We start from the raw sequence: 22,363 nt of genomic DNA, 5'->3' as shown, positions 1-22,363 counted from the left end.
ATTTACTAACATACAGAATAACCCCCAGTGCCCGTCACCCATTCACTCCCACCCCCCGCCCTCCTCCCCTTCTACCACCCTTAGTTCGTTTCCCAGAGTTAGCAGTCTTTACGTTCTGTCTCCCTTTCTGATATTTCCCACACATTTCTTCCCCCTTCCCTTATATTCCCTTTCACTATTATTTATATTCCCCAAATGAATGAGAACATATAATGTTTGTCCTTCTCCGACTGGCTTACTTCAACGGCATAATACCCTCCAGTTCCATCCACGTTGAAACAAATGGTGGGTATTTGTCATTTCTAATAGCTGAGTAATATTCCATTGTATACATAAACCACATCTTCTTTATCCATTCATCTTTCGTTGGACACCGAGGCTCCTTCCACAGTTTGGCTATCATGGCCATTGCTGCTATAAACATCGGGGTGCAGGTGTCCCGGCGTTTCATTGCATTTGTATCTTTGGGGTAAATCCCCAACAATGCAATTGCTGGGTCGTAGGGCAGGTATATTTTTAACTGTTTGAGGAACCTCCACACAGTTTTCCAGAGTGGCTGCACCAGTTCACATTCCCACCAACAGTGTATGAGGGTTCCCTTTTCTCCACATCCTCTCCAACATTTGTGGTTTCCTGCCTTGTTAATTTTCCCCATTCTCACTGGTGTGAGGTGGTATCTCATTGTGGTTTTGATTTGTATTTCCCTGATGGTAACTGATGCAGAGCATTTTCTCATGTGCTGTTGGCCATGTCTATGTCTTCCTCTGTGAGATTTCTGTTCATGTCTTTCGCCCATCTCATGATTGGATTGTTTGTTTCTTTGGTGTTGAGTTTAATAAGTTCTTTATAGATCTTGGAAACTAGCCCTTTATCTGATATGTCCTTTGCAAATATCTTCTCCCATTCTGTAGGTTGTCTTTGATTTTGTTGACTGTATCCTTTGCTGTGCAAAAGCTTCTTATCTTGATGAAGTCCCAATAGTTCATTTTTGCTTTTGTTTCTTTTGCCTTCGTGGATGTATCTTGCAAGAAGTTACTATGGCCGAGTTCAAAAAGGGTGTTGCCTGTGTTCTTCTCTAGGATTTTGATGGAATCTTGTCTCACATTTAGATCTTTCATCCATTTTGAGTTTATCTTTGTGTATGGTGAAAGAGAGTGGTCTAGTTTCATTCTTCTGCATGTGGATGTCCAATTTTCCCAGCACCATTTATTGAAGAGACTGTCTTTCTTCCAATGGATAGTCTTTCCTCCTTTATCGAATATTAGTTGCCCATAAAGTTCAGGGTCCACTTCTGGATTCTCTATTCTGTTCCACTGATCTATGTGTCTGTTTTTGTGCCAGTACCACACTGTCTTGATGACCACAGCTTTGTAGTACAACCTGAAATCTGGCATTGTGATGCCCCCAGATATGGTTTTCTTTTTTAAAATTCCCCTGGCTATTCGGGGTCTTTTCTGATTCCACACAAATCTTAAAATAATTTGTTCTAACTCTCTGAAGAAAGTCCATGGTATTTTGATAGGGATTGCATTAAACGTGTATATTGCCCTGGGTAACATTGACATTTTCGCAATATTAATCCTGCCAATCCATGAGCATGGAATATTTTTCCATCTCTTTGTGTCTTCCTCAATTTCTTTCAGAAGTGTTCTATAGTTTTGAGGGTATAGATCCTTTACATCTTTGGTTAGGTTTATTCCTAGGTATCTTATGCTTTTGGGTGCAATTGTAAATGGGATTGACTCCTTAATTTCTCTTTCTTCAGTCTCATTGTTAGCGTATAGAAATGCCACTGATTTCTGGGCATTGATTTTGTATCCTGCCACGCTACCGAATTGCTGTATGAGTTCTAGCAATCTTGGGGTGGAGACTTTTGGGTTTTCTATGTAGAGTATCATGTCATCGGCGAAGAGGGAGAGTTTGACTTCTTCTTTGCCAATTTGAATGCCTTTAATGTCTTTTTGTTGTCTGATTGCTGAGGCTAGGACTTCCAGTACTATGTTGAACAGCAGTGGTGAGAGTGGACATCCCTGTCTTGTTCCTGATCTTAGGGGAAAGGCTCCCAGTGCTTCCCCATTGAGAATGATATTTGCTGTGGGCTTTTCGTAGATGGCTTTTAAGATGTCGAGGAATGTTCCCTCTATCCCTACACTCTGAAGAGTTTTGATCAGGAATGGATGCTGTATTTTGTCAAATGCTTTCTCTGCATCCAATGAGAGGATCATATGGTTCTTGGTTTTTCTCTTGCTGATATGATGAATCACATTGATTGTTTTACGGGTGTTGAACCAGCCTTGTGTCCCAGGGATAAATCCTACTTGGTCATGGTGAATAATTTTTTTAATGTACTGTTGGATCCTATTGGCCAGTATCTTGTTGAGAATTTTTGCATCCATGTTCATCAGGGATATTGGTCTGTAATTCTCCTTTTTGGTGGGGTCTTTGTCTGGTTTTGGAATTAAAGTGATGCTGGCCTCATAGAACGAATTTGGAAGTAGTCCATCTCTTTCTATCTTTCCAAACAGCTTTAGGAGAATAGGTATGGTTTCTTCTTTAAACGTTTGATAAAATTCCCCTGGGAAGCCATCTGGCCCTGGACTCTTGTGTCTTGGGAGGTTTTTGATGACTGCTTCAATTTCCTCCCTGGTTATTGGCCTGTTCAGGTTTTCTATTTCTTCCTGTTCCAGTTTTGGTAGTTTGTGGCTTTCCAGGAATGCGTCCATTTCTTCTAGATTGCCTAATTTATTGGCGTATAGCTGTTCATAATATGTTTTTAAAATCGTTTGTATTTCCTTGGTGTTGGTAGTGATCTCTCCTTTCTCATTCATGATTTTATTAATTTGAGTCTTCTCTCTCTTCTTTTTAATAAGGCTGGCTAATGGTTTATCTATCTTGTTAATTCTTTCAAAGAACCAACTCCTGGTTCTGTTGATCTGTTCCACAGTTCTTCTGCTCTCGATTTTGTTGAGTTCTGCTCGAATCTTTATTAACTCCCTTCTTCTCTTGGGTGTAGGATCTATTTGCTGTTTTTTCTCTAGCTCCTTTATGTGTAAGGTTAGCTTTTGTATTTGAGTTCTCTCCAGTTTTTGAATGGATGCTTGTATTGCGATGTATTTCCCCCTTAGGACTGCTTTTGCTGCATCCCAAAGATTTTGAACGGTTGTATCTTCATTCTCATTAGTTTCCATGAATCTTTTTAATTCTTCCTTAATTTCCTGGTTGACCCTTTTATCTTTTAGCAGGATGGTCCTTAACCTCCACGTGTTTGAGGTCCTTCCAAACTTCTTGTTGTGATTTAGTTCTAATTTCAAGGCATTATGGTCTGAGAATATGCAGGGGACGATCCCAATCTTTTGGTATCAGTTCAGACCCGATTTGTGACCCAGTATGTGGTCTATTCTGGAGAAAGTTCCATGTGCACTTGAGAAGAATGTGTATTCAGTTGAGTTTGGATGTAAAGTTCTGTAGATATCTGTGAAATCCATCTGGTCCAGTGTATCATTTAAAGCTCTCATTTCTTTGGAGATGTTGTGCTTAGAAGACCTATCGAGTATAGAAAGAGCTAGATTGAAGTCACCAAGTATAAGTGTATTATTATCTAAGTATTTCTTCACTTTGGTTAATAATTGATTGATATATTTGGCAGCTCCCACATTCGGGGCATATATATTGAGGATTGTTAAGTCCTCTTGTTGGATAGATCCTTTAAGTATGAGATAGTGTCCCTCTTCATCTCTCACTACGGTCTTTGGGGTAAATTTTAGTTTATCTGATATAAGGATGGCTACCCCTGCTTTCTTTGAGGACCATTCGAATGGTAAATGGTTCTCCAACCTTTTATTTTCAGGCTGTAGGTGTCCTTCTGTCTAAAATGAGTCTCTTGTAGACAGCAAATAGATGGGTCCTGCTTTTTTATCCAGTCTGAAACCCTGCGCCTTTTGATGGGGTCATTAAGCCCGTTCACGTTCAGAGTTACTATTGAGAGATATGAGTTTAGTGTCATCATGATATCTATTCAGTCCTTGTTTTTGTGGACTGTTCCACTGAACTTCTTCTTAAATGGGAATTTTAAGAGTCCCCCTTAAAATTTCTTGCAGAGCTGGTTTGGAGGTCACATATTCTTTTAGTTGCTGCCTGTCTTGGAAGCTCTTTATCTCTCCTTCCATTTTGAATGAGAGCCTTGCTGGATAAAGTATTCTTGGTTGCATGTTCTTCTCATTTAGGACCCTGAATATATCCTGCCAGCCCTTTCTGGCCTGCCAGGTCTCTGTGGAGAGGTCTGCTGTTACCCTAATACTCCTCCCCATAAAAGTCAGGGATTTCTTGTCTCTTGCTGCTTTAAGGGTCTTCTCTTTATCTTTGGAATTTGCAAGCTTCACTATTAAATGTCGAGGTGTTGAACGGTTTTTATTGATTTTAGGGGGGGATCTCTCTATTTCCTGGATCTGAATGCCTGTTTCCCTTCCCAGATTAGGAAAGTTTTCAGCTAGAATTTGTTCAAATACATATTCTGGCCCTCTGTCCCTTTTGGCACCCTCGGGAACCCCAATTAAAAGTAGGTTTTTCTTCCTCAGGCTGTCGTTTATTTCCCTTAATCTATCTTCATGGTCTTTAATTGTTTGTCTCTTTTTTCCTCAGTTTCCCTCTTTGCCATCAACTTGTCTTCTATGTCACTCACTCGTTCTTCCACCTCGTTAACCCTCGTCGTTAGGACTTCTAGTTTGGATTGCATCTCATTCAATTGATTTTTAATTTCTGCCTGATTAGCTCTAAATTCTGCAGTCATGAAGTCTCTTGAGTCCTTTATGCTTTTTTCTAGAGCCACCAGTAGCTGTATAATAGTGCTTCTGAATTGGCTTTCTGACATTGAGTTGTAATCCAGATTTTGTAACTCTGTGGGAGAGAGGACTGTTTCTGATTCTTTCTTTTGAGGTGACGTTTTCCTTCTAGTCATTTTGCTCAGTGCAGAGTGGCCAAAAAGCAAGCTGTATTGGGAAAAGGAGAAAAAGAGAGGAGAGAAAGAAGGAAAGAAAAGAGAAAGAGAAAAAAAAGGAAGAAAAAAGAAAAAAAAAAAGAAGAAAAAGAGAAAGAAAAAGAAAGGGAAAAAAAGGGTGGGGGAAGCAAACAAATCAAAAAGCAAAACAAAACAAAACAAAACAAAACAAAACAAAACAAAAGACAAAAAACCCACGGGGGAGTATCTTCTGATTCTGTATACTTTAAGTCCCTTGACTTCCTCTGGAACTTGTCCGTCTAGCTGGTCTTCTGGGGGAGGGGCCTGCTGTGCTGATTTTCAGGTGTTAGCACTTGGGGGAGCTGCTCTGCCCCCTGCCTGGTGCAGGGCTCAGTGGGGGTTGTTTACCCCGTGAGGCTCCAGGAGGAACAACCGCAGTGGCAGCGGCCAGCTCTGCAGCCCTAGAGTCAGCTTCCGCAGTAACTCCGGAGCTCTCTGTCTGCAGGGCCTGGAGGCTCCAGGGCGGGGCCGCGGATCTGCTCAGCTCGGGGCAGGAGCGTCCTCGCTGTCCTGGGCCCTCCCGGCCTCTGCCTGTCCTGGGGGAGGCCGGATCCTGGGCTGTGTCCCGGCGCCCTGTGCTCCGGGGCCTGCGCTGTTGGATTCGTGCTCCCGCCCCGCAGCCCCCTCCGCGGAGCCGCACCCGAGCCCCTCCGAGCTGCTCCCGCCCCGCAGCCCCCTCCGCGGAGCCGCCCCCTCCCCCCTCCGAGCTGCTCCGGGTCCCGCCGTGCGTGCTGCAGCCCTTAGGGAGCTCGGCGCACTCTCCCGGGGCGCAGGTGTCTGTTAGTGTTCCCGGGAGCCCGAGGGCATCCCCGCCCTCCTGGGTCCTGCTCCAACTCCCCGCGAGCCCCTTTCCGCCCGGGAAGGTCGGTGCAGCTCCTGCTCCTCCGGGACGGGGCTCTCCTGTCCTGGGGACCCTCGCCCCGGCCTCAGCCCGGCTCCTCGCGGGGCCCCTCCCCCTTGGAGGCCTTTGTTTCTTTACTTCTTTTTCCCCGTCTTCCTACCTTGATAGAAGCGCGAACTCTTCTCACTGTAGCATTCCAGCTGTTCTCTCTTTAAATCTCAGGCCGAATTCATAGATTTTCAGGATAATTTGAAGGTTTTCTAGGTAATTTGGTGGGGACAGGTGATTTGGGGACCCTACTCTTCCGCCATCTTGCCCCTCAGCTTTCATTTTCTATAACTCATTTCTTGTTCTCCTAATCCTCTGCCAGTACTTTGGCTAGCCTCTGTTCTTTCCTAGAGGGTGATCAAACTTTTGTTCCTGAAGGATTTGAGTCCTTGGTACTTCTATTTTTACTTGGGTGCTCAAGTTTTCTATTAAGAAGGAACATTGGTTGAGAGAATACCAAGGCACATCCTAAGGAGTCATCTGGGTTCCAAACATATTCCCCTTTGCTTCATTATGTTCCTCTACACCTCAAGTTCACCTTAGTAATTGGAACTGACCATAGAACATGACCCCTTTTTCTGCCAGTTGGTTCAGACTATTCAGCTTTTCAGTATTGGGGGGTGTTAATAGAAAAACCTCCCAGAATATGAATAAAAATAGTAAAGTACTGTTGTAAGTTGGCTTTATGGGCAATTTCCATTAATAAAAGAGTCCAGAGAAGAAAAACCATAAAATTCGTGGTAAGCCTTGTGAGATACCTCTTGAAACTACATGACTCTCTTAGAGGGATTTCTGCAGGAGTGTGCAATACTGCATTAGGTGAGTGAAAGACCCAAGGAAATTAATTTCATTATTATTACTGTGAACCACACTTACACCAACAGTATGGTAAAATCTTGGCAATCTAAGTGTAAAGTAACTTAAGATACAGGAAATCAGGGACACCTGGGTGGCTCAGCGGTTGAACGTCTGCCTTTGGCTCAGGACATGATCCTGGGATCCGGGATCAAGTCCCGCATCAGGCTCCTCATAGGGAGCCTAGTTCTCTCTCTGCCTGTGTCTCTCTCATGAATAAATAAATAAAATCTTTAAAAAAAGATACAGGAAATAATTCTGTTATAGCTTCTAATTTATAAATTAAGAGAGAGGTAGGTAGGAGTGGCAATGAGTTAATAAATATGCTGTCAGAAAGAAACCAATCATGGAATTAATGTTGTATGAAGTCAGACATTCAATTCAGAGCACACTGCCAATTTATGATACTGAAGACCCACCTGGAACAGTTATTCAATTTCTTGGCCCTCAGATTTGACTCTTCTTGACTGAACTCATTATGTCATGCAAGTGCAGGTGTAAAATCAAGGGATACCATACCACCACAATACTACTTTAGAGCATGACTTTAAAAAATGTACTAACCTCCAGTTCCATCCACACTGATATAAATGGTAGGTATTCATCTGAAACTAGTGATGTACTATATGTTGGCAAATTGAATTTAAATAAAAGAAAAAAAGAAAAAAATGTACTAACCAACGCTACTGCGTGGGACAGATTTAATAAATTTTCAGTGGTCGTTTTCAGCTCCTCCTGCCTTATCATTGTTAGAATGAATTGTTGGTTGCTTGTTATTTACCATGTATTAAATTAGCTGTGGGCCTATCCTTTTATTGTTAAAGAGAGATTAAAATTCTGGTCTTGGTGCTATATATCTTGAGTTTGATTGGATAAAATTTGAATGATGATACAACATTTCAATTAGTAATTGCCCTATCATCATGCAGCGTGAATACTGTTAATGGCAGCTAACGTCTGTGAATTTCCCTGGCTTTGTTTTTGACTTGACAGGCAGATTTTTCTATACTGAATGCTCAAAGTCTGCCATTTAGTTGGTGGATTGGGTTATGGTCACCATACATTTAAGTGGTAGTTGCTTGGATGTAGCTGAAGCAGGCTTGAATAATTTTAACAAAGCTGCATGTCACCCAGAACTAATTCTGTGTTTCTTAGAACAAAACACAGATTCCTTATTTTCTCCTTGATCCCTATGTTATTGGTCATGCTGCTCCTGCCATACTGTCATCCTGCATTCATTTTGAGGAGTTTTAGCACCTGAATAAGTTGAAAGTAATTGTAGATGAATGTTACTGGGGTAATATGTAATTTCCTTCTGAATTATTCATATAAAAACCTATTTCTGTAGCACTCACTGGTGCTGTATAAAATATTACACGGTGTGTATAAAATGTCTTTAGCATATTTTATTTCTACAAACTATTTAGAAGGTATTTGGCAAGAATAAAAATCCCATCCTAAACCAAACAAAAACTTCTTTATTCTTGTATAATGATTTTTCACTCTCAAAAATATTAGTCATCTGAACAATAGCACATCTATTTTTCATGCTTCTTTCATAATTTTTCCATTTTAAGTCATTATTAAAAAGTGTTAAAACCAAATTTATTTTCTTTCCACCTACTTTTTCCTCAGTGAATTATTGAAAGATTATTGCTGCTGCTTCCAACTGAGACACAACACTTATTATTGAATTTCTTATGAATACTGTGTTAGACATATAGAGTAGGATGATCCATGTGATTTTATTAACTTCATTTAATTGTAAGAGGACCACAAGATCGCATCTATTTTCTCTGAATTACCTTTGCTATTCTTGGGATATAATAGGAGGAACATGACTCTTGAGTCAAGAATTGTGAGTTTGGATCCAGGATCTACCCTTTACTGGCTTTATATCCTGAAGTCCCAGTATTTCATTTGCTCTTAACACTCAATGCCAGTTTTTACTGCCCCTTTTGAACAAAAAGCCATAGGGCCAATAGTAGAGGAGGTGGAATAAGAGAAGCAGTTGGCAGGAAAGAGCACATCTACTTCCAGTGCCTTGTGCCGAGATTCTCAGTCCCAGACCCTGGTGTGAATTTTGCTGGGAGCCTAAATTCACTGACTGCTTCAGCTGTATGAGTGCAAGGCTAAGAGGAAGAAGAAAAGAGAAGAATTTATGATCTCATGTAGCAACCTGCAATTCCATTTTTTAACCATTTAGAAAATCTAACATGGATGCTTCAGAATCCAACCAATTAAGATTGGTATTCCTCTTTGGTTGGATGTCATTTCTTTTTTTGGATGTCATTTCTCCTTGACTCTGACCTTTGAGATAGAGATGGGGTGGGAAGTTGTGGTAGAGTGGTAGTGAGAAGCTTTGCATTCCTCTGGGAACCAATTTCTATTTTGCAGAGATATGACATCTGGGCAATATTACTTTCATTATTAGAATATTAAAATTTATATTTTTATTACAAGAAAGCAGAATTTCTTTCTTTGAAATAGGGCAACTAATTTTTAAATAATTTTATAATGGTCTTGCTGGAAGGGAAATTAAGAATTTATTTAGTCCATCCATATATCTATTTTTTATGTACCAGCTAATTAAGTCCAGAATATTCAAGTGGTTTGTCAAATATTACATAGCTACCTGCTGATTCTGATATTTGCATGTAAAACCATTGTTGTAACTCTTTAAAAATTATAACACCATTTAGCAACTCAATATTCAAATATCAAATATCAAGAATAAAATGTAATGTTTAGTTGTAACATATGTTAAATGAAAAACTATGTAAGAAAATATGGTTAAGCACGTTTATGGTTTTAGGCTTTTGATATCATTTGTGATTTTCTTCTTCCTCTATAGACAAGTAATATGGTGTTCGTTAAGTCTAATGGATAGTTAGTCCTGGAAGCCCAGTGCAGTTCTGTGGGCACAAACTAGCTTGTGCTTCTGAAGCTATTACATTGTACTTCAGTTACAGATATGTATTGAAGTGACATCATTGGTGAAAAAAAAACAAAACAGAGTGAGAAGTGGTGTATTTTCTAGGCAGTGTGAGTGAAGGTAAAGTATTGTAATAGCTTGAAGTGAGTCTACTGGTAACCCATTACCTTTTATTTTATTATACTTTATTATGTTTTATTTTTATCAAAGTTATAAATGTACATAAAGAGTCTGTTATATAATGTTTGTTAAGGCAGTTTTTCTTATGCTTATTTCCCCATTTCTGATTTTCCAGAAACAACCACTTTCATCTCTTTTAACTGAGATGTGTAAGATTTTACATGTTAAGTATGCGTATATATGTGTGTTATTTACCTCAGTAGCAATAGATATTTTGCTTTTATGGCTTTTATTTTATTTTCTTCATTTGAACAACACCCATAGCCTTATTTCAGAAGATGAATATTTAGTTCTTTATCCTTCTCCTGCCCCACCACTCACATGCACACTTTTATTTTAAATTAATTCCTAACAAAAGTGGTTAAAAATGGACAGATTAATTCTTCAGAATTTTAATTTTAAACTGTAATAAGGAGCACATTACATTAAGAAACATATTAACATAGCAACATTAAACATAGAATTTAATCTACCAATTATAATTATTAATTATTTAATAATTGGGGGATATACAACCTTCTTTAGAGGATATCATTGTGGATTAGTGTGATACCAATGTAAGTGAGGAATTGTTATCATAAGAGTAATATGTGAATCAAAATTTCAAGTCAGAGGCAGGAATTAGGAAGCTACTAGAAGTGGTAGTGTTAGGGATGAACTGGTATTTGTCAAGCACGTGTTATGTATTAAACACTGTGTTGCAAGATTTTAATATGCCTGGAGTGAGACTTCTTTAGTATGAGAGTGAACCCATACTAGCTTAAATAAAAGGGAATTTAACAGGAATTTTCTGAGATAAAGTGCACTTCACCCATGAATATTCAGGAGCTCAAACAATGGTGCCAGGGATCTGGTTCTCTCTTGAAGCATTGCTTGTGTCAGCTTGGTGTCTTTGCAGGTAGGCTGTCTCTTTGTATCTGCTGAGATGGCTACTGGCCTCTCCATAACTTCATCCTGTCATTTTAGCAAAGCAGTAGATAAGAAATTTCCTCTACCAGAATCATTATTTTAACCTCAGGAAAAACTCAAGTTGGCCCTGCCTGAGTCACCTCTGTTGGGGGGTGACCAGCTACTATGGTCATAGCTCCCCCATGGACACACAAAATGAAGGAGGGCTATTTTTTTCAAAGAAAGAAATACTTCAAAGGTAAAGAATACACATCTTGAGTATCCATGAGTCATGAGTCAAATATCCATGAGTCAAATATCATCATTTCTATTTTCCACATAATAGAATAGGTGGAGAGAGGTTAAGCCACTTGTCCTAAATCACATAGCTCAAAAAAGCTGGTTTTAAAATGTTACTCTTATTTTTTCCTCTATGTAAAACTGTTCATGCAATGAATAATTTTATGGAAGTTTACTGTTATCTTTACTATAACTTTGGTAAAATTTTACTAATGCAATATGATGGCCAGAGTACTTTGTACTTAACTATGCAATATATTTTCAAAGGAGCTTTGATTCTGAGGCTGTATGATTTAAACAAATGGGAAAGTAGTATTAACTTTATAGAACTACAGTTTTATATAATTACAGCTATCTTTATGGGAAACCATTTATCCTTTGAAGTGAGAGCCAGGCACATCAAGATGTGTAAGGATACTGCTGATGCCCTTTCTACATCCTCTGAGTTCTCAGCATTGCTGTGACAACTGACCCCGGGATTCCCAACTGTAAGACATGCCACTCTTTGCCTGAGGGTTGTCTCTGGCTGCCAGAGAAGTGTCAGATACTAATAGTCCCCAGAATTAGCTTTCCACCAATGCCAAGAGCTGGTAGGTAAATACCCCAGCTCCCTCATGCCCTGGGGAGGCATCTGCATATGGCTACCCAGATTTCCCTAGTGAGACTCAGCCACAATTTCCCACAGGAGTCATATGTTCAGGAATGTACTGTACTAGCTTTTCTCTCTTTGCTGTCTCACGTACCTGCATTCCTTCTGGTGCTTCCCAAGACCACTCCCAAACTGCTTGCTCTCACATCTTTGTCTCAACATCTGCTTCTGGGGGTAACTTTCATAGGATAAGAGGCACTCCAACATCAGATACATGGGTAACTCTGGTTACTTCAGTCAGCTTTTAATATGTTCATTAGCCATAATGGTAAAATACCATAAACTAACTTCTGTTATCTGTTTTCAGATAAAAATTAAATGGAGTTAAAGTTCATAAAACTATTCCCAGTGTTATGACAACTACTTTGCCTTAACATAGACTCTGGGGATAGACGGCTTGCATTTGAATCTTTTCTAGTTGTGGTTCCTTGGGCAAGCTCCATAGCCTTACTATGCCTCTGTTTCCTATATGAAATAGACAGTATATATCACAATGTTTGATAAGATTATTAAATGGATTAAAATTTGTCATGTGTTTAGAAGGGTACCTGGCATACAGTAAGTGCCATGTAAGTACTGGTTACGTAGTTGAACAAAAAATTAGGTTACATGGTTAAAGTTAACACTATGCATTTCCAAGAAGGCCACAGACTGACCATTGCATTAACAAATTATTTTATTTTAATAATACAGTCTCTTTCATATTAATTATACATTTTAAGCCAGAGCACAATTATGTTTAGCTTCATGAGCTGTTCATCTTTAATGAGTACTGAGTTAATTAGCAAGACCTGTCTTTTTGGGCGCTGCATCTGTTCTGCAACATTCAGTTCAGTATTAATTATTTTAAGACGGCAATTCTCTTTTTCAAAAATATTTGGAGAAGGAAGTAATTACTCTGTTATTCTACATCCCTAGGCTTCAAAATACAAAAAAAAAAAAAAAGGGGGAAAATATGAACGTGAGGATGGTTATACCTGAGACGTGACTCCATATTTTATTATGCACAAGAAATACTTGCTTATTGCGTTGGGGCAATTCATTATTTTTCTCCTAAGAACTATTTTCAGTCTGTTTACAGAATGCCTATTTGTGCCTTCCTTTTGTCCCTTGCATGCCAATCTAACTCTCCTCTTGTAAAGCTGTAAATCATCCAGATTTTCCTCCATTCTTAGAGGTGGTGCCAATCCCTAGCATATGAATTAGGTCATCGGTTTAAAGAATTATAACTTCCCCAGTAATGACTCCTCATCCTCTTTTTAGTTCTTTATTTTCAGCTCTCAATAACTGTGATTCCAAATGATCGTCCATGGATTGACTGTATCAGAGCTACCTAAGATCAGGGGGATTTTTTTTTCATTCTATTTGCTTAATTTATGATTCAGTATTTGGGCACAATTTGTACCATTTCAGATGTGTACTCCAGGCAAAAAATAGTAACTTGAAATATTGTGTTTAAAGGAATTACAGAGTTCTATCGTCATTAAATTATTTACCTAAAAAATTGCACACACGTACATTCATGCGTGTATCACATTAATGCCCACATCTATATGTACAAAATACACATAAGCCAATATACACACACTCCTAGAGATTCTGATAAAGTAGTTGTGGGCTGGGACTTAGAGTATAGTATTTTTTGAAAATTCCTCAGATACTTTGATCCCAAGAACACCTAGTTTGGGAGCCCCTGGACCATTGTTCAACCAATGGTCCACTGTTGTTTCAAACGAATCCTCTATAAATTTGCCAAACTCATTCTCATTTCTGTTCATGTACTTTCAATCCTTCTGGAACTTTAGGCTTAAAGTTTTAGAATCATATTTGGTTCCACCTGCTGCTTCATTTCCATTAGCAGTCATTATACCACCCAGTAGCTTTTTTCTTCTCACCTTCTTTTCCTTTCTGACACCTCATGCTGTACCTTATATTAGAGTTATTTAAGCACATGTTTTATTTGCTATATTTGATTATGAACACCTAGAGACAAGAACCTGTCTTACTCATATTTAAATGTAGCTCAGTGTTGGCACCCAACACAGTATCTTGCATGGAGTAAGCATTTAATAAGTGCTTGATGCATATCATTTCACAGTCAGTTCCCCTGTATACAAGTTTATCTTCCATTGCTTCCAACGTGGCCCTGTTTTCCAAACAGTCTATCACAGCCTGCACCTTCTGCCTTCATTTTCTCCCTCATTTTCTCTTCACCTCAGCTGGAACAGGTTGTCTTTTTCCTTTCCTCAAGGAACAGTGTATGCTTCAAGAACTGGTTTTCCAAGCTTGTTATGGTATAATGTAGTACAGGTTTAAGAAAAAGCAAGATACAGCAATCCACCAGTTGATACCTTAAAAGGGTTTAAGGTTGGCCACGCAGTACATGAGTATTAAACAGTGGCTGTGCAAGCTATGATATCCTAGTCATACAGGTCTTCCAGGTCTCCCATTCTTCTAGTGATATGAATTTAGATCATGATATCATTGTGGCTTATTCTTATTCAGCCATTCATTTCATATTTGAAATATACATGTTGAATGACTACTGTGGGTTACATGCTCTGGCAGGCACTAGGAATATAGCAACAAATGGAAACAGAGATCCTTACTCTCATAGAGTTTAAGGAATGATAGAAAATAAATATGTGAATATAGATTATGTTAGATGGTGATAAGTGCTATGTGAGAAAACATAGCTGAGTGAAGGGAATAAGGAAATTCCTCTATTATATTGGATGGCAGGGGAAAAAGAGTAAAAGAGTAATAAGTCAAGAGAGATGTTGGTTTAGATGAGGGGAGTAATGTGGAGATGGTAAGAAAAGGTGAGGTTTTGATTATATTCTGAAGGTGCCACCAACAGGATTTGCTGAAAAATAAGGTACAGGATGTGCAAAGAAAGAGAAGTCAAAGATGGCTCAGATGACTGAGGAGCTGGAAGAATGAAGTTGCTACCTTCTGAGATGGAGCAGGTTAGTGGAATAGGTTCAGAGACAGGTGGGTGGGGATGTTCAGTGGTTTGATTTTGGACATGCTAAATTTGAGGAGCCTCGTATGCCTCAAAGTTTATTGACTATACAGGTATATTAGACACCCTATAGCTTGAAGGAGAGGTTAGGGTAGGGAAAAATGGAATTTAAAGACATGAGGTGAGATGAAGTTACTTAAATCCACAAATGTAGAAGCCTGAGTCTTAGGGCATTCCATCATTAGTTGGGGGGTCAACCAGCAAAATCTACTAGAAAGGAGCACATAGTGAGGTAGCAAATAACCAAGAAAGAGTGTTTTCCTAGAGGCAAGGAAAGAAAGGAAAGGAAGTATTTCAAGGAGAGAGTGATCACATGCATCAAATGCTGCTGCTGTGTCCTTGTGGGTGTTGACTAGTTGGTAGCCACTGGACTTACCAGTGGGGAGGCCATTGGTGACTGGAGGATGACTGTTTTTGTTAAGTGTTAGAGAAGGATGCTTGTTTGGAATGAGATCTATAGGGAATGTTAAGGAGGCCTGGAAGATAAAATAGACCACACTTTGGAGGGTTTTGCTTTAAAGTGGAACAGAGAGGGATCCCTGGGTGGCGCAACGGTTTGGTGCCCGCCTTTGGCCCAGGGCGCGATCCTGGAGACCCGGGATCGAATCCCACGTCGGGCTCCCGGTGCATGGAGCCTGCTTCTCCCTCTGCCTGTGTCTCTGCCTCTCTCTCTCTCTCTCTGTATGACTATCATAAATAAAAAACAAAAAAAACAAAAAAACAAACAAACAAACAAAAAAACCAATAAAGTGGAACAGAGAAATGGGGCAGTTGCTGGAAAGAGATATGAGGAAGAGGGAGGATTTATAACTGAGCTCTTCGGGGATGTTTGCATTCTTATTGGTATGATCCAGTAAAAAGAGAAAAAATAAGATGAAGCAGGAGCAAAAATGATTAATTGCTAGATAGTTATCCTTTAATCAGTGAGAGAGTCTGGGGACAAGTGTAGGGATTGGCCTAGAAAAGAACCAGACTGTTCATCCTTGTAACAGGAGAGCTGGCAGAGAGTAAGGCACAGATGAAATAGATGAGAATAAGTCAGAAGGACTCTGACAGGGAATTGAGAGCATATTTGAATGGGGTAATTGATGAGAGGTTAGTAAAGTAATTACTTACAAAGAAATGGGCAAGTTTGGGACAACTAATAAGAGTTTTTGAAGTATCTCATGTGAGCCATAGTATCAACCACCCTAGGCCTGAAGAGTCAAGTGGAAGGAATGTTATTGGAACCTAGTGGAGCTCTAGCTGTATCTATAAACCGAAGCCAGAGCCTCATGATAGGAGCTGGGGACTCTAATAAAAGAAATGCAGTAACTGTCAACCCATAGACCAGAAGGGAGAAAGTCAAGGGAATAAAGTCTTGGATTTTACTCTCCTCCTACTTTCAATTCTCTAGTCTTTTCATTGGCTGAACCAACTGTTATCTAGAGGGTAACATAGCTGATGCAATCCATAGAGGTCAAACCTCTCAGGCACAGAGCAGGCTGGATGAGAGTGGAGAGTGAATGTGAAGGGAAAAATTGAAAATGTCCAGCATGATGGTGGTGAAAATGTTAGCTTCCGACCTCTTCTATTTTCTTGTGAAATAGAAGGGATCATTCCCAACTGAAAATAAGGATTAGGGAGGACATATTGAAGGTTTGAGGAGAGAGAAGATGTATTCAACAGCTCTGGAATAATGTAGGAGAGTTAAAGGAGTAGATAAAAAGAGTATGCTTATTGGGCCCAAATGAGCTTTCCCAAGTTAGTAATTATGACTGTACAATAAGATAAGTCACCATGAGTTTGAAATCTTCTACTGATGTGAAGATTTCACAGAAGGTATTTTACAGGCCCTATTAGGCTCTGTGGAAGAAAGCACAGAGATGTCAAGAGCTGGATTTAACCAGGGTTGGGTTTTGCCGGATGAGTGTAATGAAGGGTAATGGCACAAGGGAGTTGAGGGCACATGGAAAGAAGAGACTATAATAACAGACCATGCACTGGGCATTTAATAATGTGCAAGGAAATCTGAACATGAGTGAATAGGTTGTAGAATCCAAACACTAAGATAACTTGTAAGGCAAATAACTGTTGGAGTCAGGGCGTGAGCTAAAAGATACGAGACAATGGTCAGAGAATGAAGCTGTAGGAGGGGGATGTTTTTATTGGCAATGGTAAGGTCTATAACCAGGATGTAACCAGGGGAGAGAGTTGTTGAGTTGAAGTTAAGGAGAGAAATCACTGGAGGTGAAATGATGAAGAAAGTAAAAAACAAAAACAAAAAACAGGGATTTGAAAGGATCAACACTTACATCACCAGAAAGCATGGCAACAGTAGAGCTAGAGTAGTAAGGGTGCAGGAATTGAAATTCTCAGTGAATAAAAGAGGTGGTCTGCCACTCTATAAATGATTCTACAAGGAGTAATCATGGGTGATGTAGTTTGATGCATGAACTTTAGATTTGGAGAGGGTCATTGGGAGGAGGATAACAGCCTGAAAGGGGAAATGAGAGGTAAAAAAGACTTCTATTTAACCTTCAGTCATGTTAGTATGAGGGATATGGGGGAGAAAACAGATACCACTTAGTAGAGATTTGGGGAAAGAAGGGTCTCAGGGGAGAATAAGGGCTTATTGGGAGCATAAAGGTGAAAGAGAAAGAAAGAAAGAAAAGAAAAGAAAAGAAAAGAAAAGAAAAGAAAAGAGAAAGAAAAAGAAAGAAAGAAAGAAAGATAGAAAGAAAGAAAGAAAGAAAGAAAGAAAGAAAGAAAGAAAGAAAGAAAGAAAGGAGAAAAAAACCTACAAAGTACTTACTATGTGGTGCCAGGAACTCTTCTATGATGTTTATATATTAATTATTTAATCCTCAAAACAAGGTGTCTGAGGAGGATACTAGTTTTAGCCTTATTTTAAAGATGGGGAAATTAGAACATAGGTTAAGTATCTTGCTTATGATCAGTAGTAGTAAGTGACAGAGCTTGGACTTGAGCTCAGGTAGGCCGCCTCAGAATCTTGGTGTACATAATCCCTGTGCTATATCATCCAGCAGCAAGTATTTGGAGAATAATGTTTTACTGATGTTATATCATGAGCTCCAAAGAGTGCAATGGAAGAATTTGGGGCTAAGTCAGATTAAGGACTGTGAAGGATGGTCTGGGATTTGGGTCTTTGTATTCGGAGGAAAATGGAGCTAGTGTTGATGGTCTCCAAGACCAGTGGTGATGAGGCTGTGAGTGTTCGGTGATGGTATCCCGGGTAGGGTAGAGACCTGCCAAGAACCCAAGCCCCACCTCCTCCTTTTTACTCATGCTGATGGCGGGCAGAGACTGGGAAGAGGCAGTATTACTTGGAGCATGATGAGATTTGGGGCCCTCTCTGCACTGAGCCCACCACCGACCATAACCTAGTTTTTTGTTTTATATTTTATTTTATTTTATTTTATTTTATTTTATATTTTTTGTTTTATTTTTTAATAACTACTACAAGTCTTCAGGAAACTTCTGGAAAGAAACAATATTAAAATCATCCCCATTTTCTATTTTATGATTTTCTTTGAAATACAAATTTTCTCATTAGTTTATTAAAGGGATCTTATCACTTTCACAAGATCCAACAAATCTTTTTACATCGACTTATACTTTTAGATGCATGATTTCACTTTTCCACTTTGCCAGTTACCAGTGTTCAGCCCAGTTTCTTTATATTTTGGTAACAAAAATTTACTTATCTGAAGGATGGACAAAATAAAATATTGAGTTTGGTAAAAGAGCAGGGGCTGAAATGTGAGCTATCTGGAAATACTTATCCTTGATTTTTATTAATCCCTTTTTTCTTGAGTTTTTAAAATAAAATATTCTCTTCTTCAGAAGATAGAACAGAGAAAAATTAGCATGAAGCTTTTGCTGGCAGCTTTTCAATTGGCATTTATTACACTGATCTACTGTATTTTAAGTGGAATTACTTAGACACTCAGCTTTGCACTTGGGAAAACATACGGTAATAATAGAAAGCATTTTAAGTGTCCAATCTGGTCAGACTGAATTTTCACTCTTATTGATGAATCAGCAAAAGGATCATTTTATACTTCAAAGGCATTTATTACATTTTGAACTGTTTGTGCAATGGGTTTTTGCTGCTAATAGAAACCATCAGGAAGTTGGAGATGACTTTCAAAACAATTTTTCTTTTGTTGTTAAAGAGAACAGCAGGATAAGAAGAAACTAGTTAGAGAAGGAAGTAATGGCTTTTTCTTATGTAAATAAGCTCCTGTGTCTTACCATTCATTATGATTTCTTCCAAGTGGAAGAAATTCTATTGAGGCAACACTTCTGATCCTTCTCTGCTTTTTGATGTTGTTCATGAATGATTTGCTCTGCTCGGTTGGTAAAATTGGAAATAATAACTGGGTATGCATAGCCCAGCTCTGCCTTTCTTGCTTAACATGGTCCAGCACTACTTGGTCTGGGTAGGTGCATAAATATATTTAATTCTAGTCTCTTTGGCTTTCATGATAAGTAATGTCCTTCAATTAAGGCTCTAGCAATAAAAAAGATGATTATTTTGGCCTCCTCTGTCATTTCATTGCTTTATACCTTAAATTGTGCAAAGGCTGGGCATTATGCTGCTGTTTGCTTGTTTGTTTGTTTATTTATAAAGATTTTATTTATTCATGAGACACACACACACACACACATACACACACAGAGGTAGAGATACAGGTAGAGGAAGAAGCAGGCTCCCTGCGAGGAGCCTGATGTGGGACTCCATCCCCAGACTCTAGGATCACGCCCTGAGCAGAAGGCAGACGCTTAACCACTGAGCCACCCAGGCATCCCTATGGGGCTGTTTATTGGGATCAAGTTGTATGATGTACAGGCAGTCTTCTCAGACCTTCCATACTGTGTTAAATTCCTCTTCTATGTGCTTGTATAGTTCCTTGTGTTTTCTCCTTTTAGCTCTTACCACACTTCTATTGGTTGAATATGTTCTTTGCTAGAATATGAACTCCATGGTAGTGACCAAGTCTGTCTCATTTACCTTGGTATTATTAAGACCTGACATAGTATCTAACAAATAGTATAGCACCCAATTTGTTGAATGAGTGAATGAATCAACCAATCAATGAGCTACTCCTTGAGAAAATATTAAATTCCTAATTTATGTAATGAATGAGAAAAATGGACAACTCATTTGAAACACTCCACTCAGAAAGTAAGAATAGATTGTAGAAGATATTGTCCTTCCATACTTCAATTGTGAACAAGTTTAATTAAAGCTATTAAAAATGTGTATCTTCTTCAATAAGTCATGGCTGAACTGAGCTAGGAAACTGTGCTTGACCTGGAAAACTTCATGTGTTGTTGTTGTTTTTTTACATTTCACTGATGTCCAATCCTCATCCCAATACATTGTCAGCTCAGCCTTCTAGACAGTGTTCATTTTCCTCCTCTAGAATTTTGCATATAAAATTATAAAGATGAAAGCCCATAACTTAGAAAGTGGTTAATTTAATCTGTTGCTCATTAGTAAGAATATTAAAGTGTATTTTTACAATACTTTTAAGTACTACTAGGTAGATATAACTGATCTAGGAAGATACAACATTTCTTCTGCATAAAGAAAACTGGAGGATGGTATAAAAAAGTAGTTCTGTGGTTATGCTTTTAAAAGTAAAAGAACCAATTTCTTTTTTAAAAAAAGATTTTATTTATTTATTCACGAGAGACACAGAGAGAGGCAGAGACACAGGCAGGGGGAGAAACAGGCTCCATGCAGGGAGTCTGACATGGGACTCGATTCCAGGTCACCAGGATCACGCCCCGGCGGAAGATGGTGCTAAACCGCTGAGCCACCGGGCTGCCCAGAGAACCAATTTCTAATTGGAAGACATTGGCTTGAGAATCTGCAATAAAGCTTGTGGAATTAGACCCCTCATTCTAGATCTACCATTATATAATACATAAAACAGGAGTAGAAGGAAATTTTATCTTTCTTTCAGTTAACTCTTCTATCAATAAATGAAAGACAATGTTATTCAGGTTATCTACAGTATAATAATAAACTCTTACTGATCTGGAGATTGGGGATACAGATGGGTGATTCTTGCTTAGGGTCCCTCATAGGATTGAAGTCAGATGGTGGCTCAGGCTGGAGTCATTTAAATACTTGTTATTCACATATTTGCTGCCTGGAATAGCTGCAGGCTGGTTGTGTGTGTGTGTGTGTGTGTGTGTGTGTGTGTATGTGTGTGTGTGTGTATCTCATTGTAAACTAGCCATGTGGCTGTCATGGGTTTATTCACTGTATGGTGGTCTCAGGGTAGCTGGAGCCTTAATGGAGCCTCACTTTTGTTGGAGGATGTCATCAAGATTTTGTGATCTCTGGTTGACCAAGAAACTGGACCTGGGCAATTGGAAGCTCCTGCCTCTGTCCCCATCCTTGGAATGTATGTTCTACCCACCATTCCCATAGTGGGAGTCACTTTCAAAGATGTAGCCTTGAAAGCGAGGAATGTTGTTAGGATCATCTGGACTGAATCTGTGACTGAGCCCAGCTAAGGCCTCCTTGTAAATGCTTAGGATTCTGGTGGGTGGCCACATAAGACAAACCTTATTAAGTGTCCTTGCTTATTAAACCTGCCACCTCCTGACCAGGAATGGCCTGCTTCTTCCTTCAGTCTCTTTGCCTTCCATGCACAGGGGACAGTTTCATATTTCATGGAAGTTTGCAAACCAACAAATTCTGCCAGAGACAGTGATCCAAAAGACAGGAGCTGGAGGCTACCGGTCTCTTACCTGCTAGGCCCAGACATTGAAACAGTGTCCCTTCTGCCATGTTCTCCATGTGAAAACTGTCACGGCGTGCACCTATTTTCTTTTCTCTTTTTTTGTGGATTTTTATTTTATTTTTTTAAATACTCTTATGTATTTTTATTTTTATTTATTTATTTATTTTTTGCAGTTTTATACCTTTATTTGACAATCAGCGATTAGTTCTCATCCACATTAACAGTCTGTAGATTTTTGAAAGTGGTGACAGGTACGTAGGTAACCAGCGTGTAGAGCTTGTTTGGTGAATCTTCATCCTCGTTACGTTTTCTGGACAACCGCACACGGATACGGTATGGAACATTCCTTATTCCTTTGGCCCAGACAGCTTTGTTGAGCCTGGTGTCAATGCGCACATCTGGAGTTCCCATCTCCTTCATGGCAAATTTCCGGATCTCTTTGAGTGCCCGAGGGGCACGCTTCTTGAAACCCACTCCATGGATACGTTTGTGAACGTTGATGGTGTATTCTCTGGTCACTACCTTGTTGATGGCAGAACGGCCCTTCTTCTTCTCGCCACCCTTCTTTGCGGGAGCCATTCTGCCGGGCCCTAGTTGGAAAGGAAGCTCTTACGTATTTTTAATGCCCGAAGTTTGCATATCATTTAAAACAAGATACAAGATATGTGCTGGGGCACCTGGCTGGCTCAGTTGGGAAAGCATATGACTCAGGGTCATGAGTTTGAGCCCCACATGGGGTGTAGAGATTCCTTAAATGCATAAATAATAAAAAAAGATATGTGGTTTAAAAACATTCTAATACATAAATAGACCAATGGAGGGTTAAGTAATTTATCTCTAAAACATGCACATCGTTTTTAT

General features: G+C 39.3%; 1 pseudogene; it reads right to left on the bottom strand.

Moving 5' to 3' along the window:
* Positions 21,673–22,102, bottom strand: LOC610034 (ribosomal protein L31 pseudogene; annotated as a pseudogene).

Source organism: Canis lupus, chromosome 23 (genome assembly GCF_011100685.1).
Source record: "Canis lupus familiaris isolate Mischka breed German Shepherd chromosome 23, alternate assembly UU_Cfam_GSD_1.0, whole genome shotgun sequence".
NCBI lineage: Eukaryota > Metazoa > Chordata > Mammalia > Carnivora > Canidae > Canis > Canis lupus.
Note: the sequence above shows the minus strand (reverse complement) of the source record. Positions and strands in the feature narration are given on the sequence as shown.